The sequence below is a fragment of the Ovis canadensis genome, chromosome 10 (assembly GCF_042477335.2).
Source record: "Ovis canadensis isolate MfBH-ARS-UI-01 breed Bighorn chromosome 10, ARS-UI_OviCan_v2, whole genome shotgun sequence".
In the NCBI taxonomy this organism is placed as follows: domain Eukaryota; kingdom Metazoa; phylum Chordata; class Mammalia; order Artiodactyla; family Bovidae; genus Ovis; species Ovis canadensis.
The window spans coordinates 33,036,081-33,042,017 of NC_091254.1; the positions used below are offsets into that span (position 1 = coordinate 33,036,081).

The window sequence follows — 5,937 nt, forward strand, 5'->3', positions numbered from 1 at the left end:
AAAATTCAACAATACAGGTTGCAGAATTACAATGTAAATTAAATTCATAGTCTGCCTAAGTCTCTCACGTAAAAATGAAGGAATTGATTGGATAAGAATGAGATGAGATTTGGAATGGAGATGTCTGCTTGGGTTCAGAATATGAGAATTTTAACCAGCTCCCCCACACAGGCCCTGCCACCATCACCATTACTAAATCACTTCGAGATTCTCTCGCCAGCAGAAGGAGTCTGCCCTACATGTCTAAAGTGAAGCAAAAGTTGCTCAGTCATGTCGGACTCTTTGCGACTCCATAGACTATACAGTCCATGGAATTCTCCAGGCCAGAATACTGGAGTGTGACTCCTTTCCCTTCTCCAGGGAATCTTCCCAACCCAGGGATCGAATCCAGGTCTCCCGCACTGCAGGCGATTCTTTACCAGCTGAGCCACAAGGGAAGCCCCTCATGTCTAAGGAGACTCTCTATTCCTTGCTTGAATACCCCATAATAACTTCACCTGAGGCAGTTACCTTATAAAGTGGCACTCATCCTCCTGAAGAATTTGCCTCAATGTTCCTTGTTGTCCAGGTACCTACAAGGTTAGATCTCATCATGTACAAAAGGGGAAAGTACATAGAGTGATTCAGGAGAAAATGGCTTAAAGAAGGGCAAGGGTTGTTGATTGTGCTGACATAGACATGGAGAAAATGTGTGAGAATGTAAACCAGAAGGTGAAAGATGAACCCCATGAAAATTCAGGAACCCATCTCCTCAGTAAATTTTCCGGATTCTCATGAACTAGAACGTGCTGAGACATCCATCAAGGCTGAAAAGAAAAACAAGTTGCTGCACCTTCTACCACCAACCACTAAAAAAGTGGCACGACACGTGGTGGGCTTTTATTTTGGAGGCAATTTATACCACTTTTTTTTTTCTTTTTTTTGGCTGCACCAGATCTTAGTTCCTGCAAACTAACACAACACTGCAAATCAACTGTACTTCAATAAAAATAAAAGAAAACACAAAAACAATAAAAAGAAAAAAATGTTTTTAATTTTCAGCAAACCAAAAATGTAATTTAGAAATAGAAGCAAGCTAGAAACTTAAGAATAAATGTAATACATATCTATAAGAACCTTATGAAAAAAAACTTTAGAATGTTATTAAATATAATGTTTTCTAAAAAGACCTAAAGAAATAGTTCCCCCAACCACAATTTTAAGACAGGGATTTTTTTTTTTTTTTTTGGAGGGGAAAGGGGTGTGGTTCTATGAGTCTTTGCCCTGGAGGACTGCCAGGATTTCCATCAACTTGGAGAGACATAAATAACCTAGCTTGATAAAAGTTATAGTCTGTAAACAATATTTAAAGCCCTTACTGCTCCAACCAAGCCTTTGGCAGCCCCTCAAGGAATGTATACCATGCTCTTGCCATAGGGGCAGAAGTTCTGGGGTCCATATGGTTTCTGCAACTAACAATATTGGGAGGAGTGATTCATCTGCATGATGGGCCCTCTCTTTCCCTCTTCTGCTCCTTTTAAAGGTAAAAGATCTCCCAAATAAAAAAGGAAAGGGAGGTAATTATGCAAGTAATCATAATATTGATAAATTAGAAATCAACTTGAACCAAAAATATGGTAATAATGATTGCCAACACATATGGAGCTCTCACTGTATGCCAGAAGCACTTTACAAGTATTATCTCATTGAGTCATCACAATAACTCTAGGAGGAGGTACTATTATCCTCTTCTTTTTATAGAGGCAGAGGCTAAAATATAGAGGGTTAGTTAACCCCAAAGTCACATCTAGTGTATTGGTTTCTTAGGGCTTCCATAACAAATTATCACAAACTTGTTGGCTCAAAACAATGCAAATTTTTTTGTGTTGAGTCTAGAAATCAAGATGTTGGCAGAGACAATTCCCTCTGGAAGTTCTGAGGGAGAATCCCTCCCATGCCTCTCTCTTAGCTTCTCTGCAGCCCTTGGTGTTCTTGGCCTTGGGACTGCAGAACTCCTATCCGTGCCTCCATCTTCATATAGCCTTCTTATGTATCTCTGTCTCTTCTCCTTTTCTGCTTCTAATAAGGACAATCATCATTAGATTTAGGGCAATGCAGGAGAACCGGGTTTGATCCTTGGGTCAGGATGATCCCCTGGAGAAGGGAACAGTTACCCACTCCAGCATTCTTGCCTGGAGAATTTCATGGACAGAGGAGCCTAGTGGGCTACAGTCCATGGGGTCGCAAAGAGTTGGATGTGACTGAGCAACTAACACTTTCACTTTCTAATCCAGGATGATCTCATCTTAAGAGCCTTACCTTAATTACATCTGCAAAGACTTATTCCAAATAAGGTCACTTCCTGAAGTTTCTGGTTGACATAACCCAGTACAATTAGTAAATAGTAGAACCAGGGACTTATATACAGTTCTGTTTAAGATCTTAGTCTCTTATCCATTATTTTACACTTCTTTTTTACCAAGTGTTACATATAGTAGATGCTCAATAAAAGCTTCATGGCTGGACAAGAAGTAAAGAATAAATAAGATACTTAGTCTTAGAGTTTATTGTACTGGAATTTAATCTCTGGTCACTTCTCAGAAGACTGATTCTGATTAATCACACTGTGTATAGTTACTAGTCCTACAAAGATATCACTAACTTGCCACTTCCTCCTTGTCATTATCCAGTTCCTCTTTGATCCTTCACAATCTGTTCTTTTAAAAGCAGAAACCAAAGGCAAATTACAAATTCACTCAGGAAAGAATTAAAGAGAGAGGTGTGGTCAGTGAGCCCCACTAATGAGGTAAAATGGTCAGTACCAGGCTTTATTCCCACTGATCAAAAGGCAAAATGAGCAGTCACAGGCCTCTCTCAGCATCTCTGTTTTCGACTCTCGAGTAAACACTGGACTGTAACACTAATCCACTTCTCATGTTTTCCAAGAACTAGAGAGCAGAGTTCCTAGAACAAAAAAGGTAGCCGGGTCATGGGGTGTTCTTGGGCTTTACTGTGATTTGAGCCTCAGGATGTTTCTGAGGTAGTTAATCTCTCATGTCTATGTCCCAGAAATGTAAGGACATGGAAAAAAGAAGAGAAAGAAAAAATAAGAATTCCATCCAAAGTATCTTTTTAATTGAAAAATGTGGTCATGTGAATGATGAATAAAATGTTTGAGATGAGGTTACCAGTGAAGGCTATCAGCTCTTTCTTTTTGAAATGATTTCTCAAATCTATGAAAAGAAAGGTTTAGGTTCAGAATCATTAACCATGTGAGGCAGTCTCAGTATTTGTACACTGAGGAGGCATGGTGTATTCCCATAGTCAGTAAAACCGTTTCAAAGTCAATTTAGTGCAAATAGGTTATTGTGAGCTATCTTTCTAATTATGATATGTCAAGTGCAATCATGTTCTTAGAGGATGAAAATGGAAAATTATTTTGGGGGCTATGTGGTATGGAATTAAATTCTTCTCAGCCCTCTTCATGAAGATGGCACCGAAGGCAAAGAAGAAAGCCCCTGCCCCTCCTAAAGCTGAAGCCAAAGCAAAAGCTTTGAAGGCCAAGAAAGCAGTGTTGAAAGGTGTCCACAGCCACAAGAAAAAGAAGATTCGGACGTCACCCACCTTCCGGCGGCCCAAAACTCTGCGGCTCAGGAGGCAGCCCAAATATCCTCGGGAGAGCGCCCCTAGGAGAAACAAACTTGACCACTATGCTATCATCAAATTCCCCCTCACCACCGAGTCAGCCATGAAGAAAATAGAAGACAACACACTGGTGTTCATTGTGGATGTCAAGGCCAACAAACACCAAATCAAACAGGCTGTGAAGAAGCTCTATGACATTGACGTGGCCAAGGTCAGTACTCTGATCAGGCCTGATGGAGAGAAGAAGGCATATGTTCGACTGGCTCCTGACTATGATGCTTTGGATGTTGCCAACAAAATTGGGATCATCTAAACTGAGTCCAGCTGGCTAATTTCAAATATAAAAGTTTTCACTATAAAAAAATAAATAAATAAATTCTTCTCAAATTGTCTGATTGCCTCCTCACCCCTACAAAAGCAGGGCTGGGGAAAGAAATCGAGAGACACAGTTAGGAACTGGTGGATTGGTTGGTTGCTTGCTTGCTTTTATCCATGATGTCAAGCTTTCCAGAAACTTTCTATTTCCAATTTCCCCACCAGAAAGAATTGGTTTGACCAAAAAATTCATTCGGGTATTTTTCCATAGAAAAATCCGAACAAACTTTTTGACCAAGCCAATAGACACTGTTTGGAGAAGGAAATGGCAACCCACTCCAGTATTATCACCTGAAGAATTCCATGGACAGAGGAGCCCGCAGGCTACATTCCATGGAGCTGCAAGAATAGGACATGACTTAGCAACCAAACCACCAACCACCAACAGTGTTATCTTACTGAGAAATGATGTCTTACAGTGATAACTTATTGTCAATGTCTATATGCTTCTTTAAGATACGTTATCCACATTTTAAAATCAAAAAGTAAAGCCATGGAGTTCACTATTCCACCACTCCAAAGCACACGTTTGCTATCCAGAACTAATATTTGATGCATCCTGAGCAAGCCCTGGATCTCATATACACCGAGGACTTGACTTCTTTCTCCTTCTCACCCCAGTCTTCCTTGAATGGTCTGGGACTCATGGCTGAACTTCAGCTTGCATTATCCCAGCTCCAAAATTTTGTCCACTTTGTCACAAAGCACAGTGGTCTCAGGATGGTTTATGTCCAACTTCACCCAGATCCAACATTCCTACTTCATCTCTATGTTGTTTTTGTTTAGTTGCTAAGTCATGTCTGACTCTTTGCAACCCCATGGACTGTAGCCTGCCAGGCTCCTCTGTCCACAGGATTTGCTAGGCAAGAATACTGGAGTGGGTAGCCATTTTCTTCTTCAGAGATCTTCCTGACCCAGAGATCGAGCCCACGTCTTCTGTATCTCCTGCATTGGCAGGTGAATTCTTTACCACTAAGCCACCTAAGAAGCCCTTCATCCCTCTGAAAGCATTTGTTAAGGATGCAGGTACACTATTACTTTGACTTCCAGGAGACTTCTATATTCTAATTTTCTCCCGCCCCTCTGACTACTCTTCTTCATTCTCCTCCTTTGAATTTCTTTCCCAAGTCAACGACTTTTAACACTGATGTTCCTCTGGATTCTTTCCAGAGCTTCTGGCCTTTGCAGCCTCCCGCCCCAGGCAATTTCACCCAATGCTATAGTTTAAACAAGACATCAGCAAGCTATAGCTCCCAGGCCCAATCTGACCCACTGCCCTTTTTTAAATAAAGTATTATTGAATCACAGCCACGTTCATTTACTTATGTATTGTCTATGGCTGTTTTTGTGCTACCACAACAGCACTGAGTCATTAGACCTCAGGAGGGGAATTGGTGGAGGAACAATTTTAACACGAATGAAAGGTAGCAAGAGAATAGGTTTACCTTTGCAGTCTTTTCAGTTGTGTGCCCTTGGGACAGCCAGTTCACATCGAGAAAAAGTCAGAAAACGGAAAGTCGAGGGGGAAGTGTGAGAATACAGATTTGGGAGTCATCACAGTTTACACAAGACCTGAGTCCTGAACTAGGAATGAGATCTACTGGCAGGCATGTGGAAAGTGTATTTAGCAACCCCAGGCAAAGGAGGCCAAAAGAAATCAATATCTTCTTTGGTGTAACCCTAACTCACTAATTTGGTAAATGCTGATACTGCTTAAGAAAAGGGAGAAGTTAATCCACAGAAGAAGACAACAGAGCTGTGCCCTAAGTACCCCATGCCAGGGATCAAATGCTCAAAATCTGTGTTGCTGCAGTAGCTGCTGTTGCTTTAGGCAGCCAACCTTGTAACTTTAGATAGTTTGATAGAAAGATAAGCAATTCCCTGGCAAATTTAATCCATGCAAGCCACCAGTTCAGGTCAATCTTAGCATTCATTCTC

General features: G+C 41.0%; 1 pseudogene; it reads left to right on the forward strand.

Moving 5' to 3' along the window:
- The first annotated feature begins 910 nt into the window (after positions 1 to 910).
- On the forward strand, positions 911 to 3,986 carry LOC138446757 (large ribosomal subunit protein uL23 pseudogene; annotated as a pseudogene).
- The last annotated feature ends 1,951 nt before the right edge of the window (positions 3,987 to 5,937 follow it).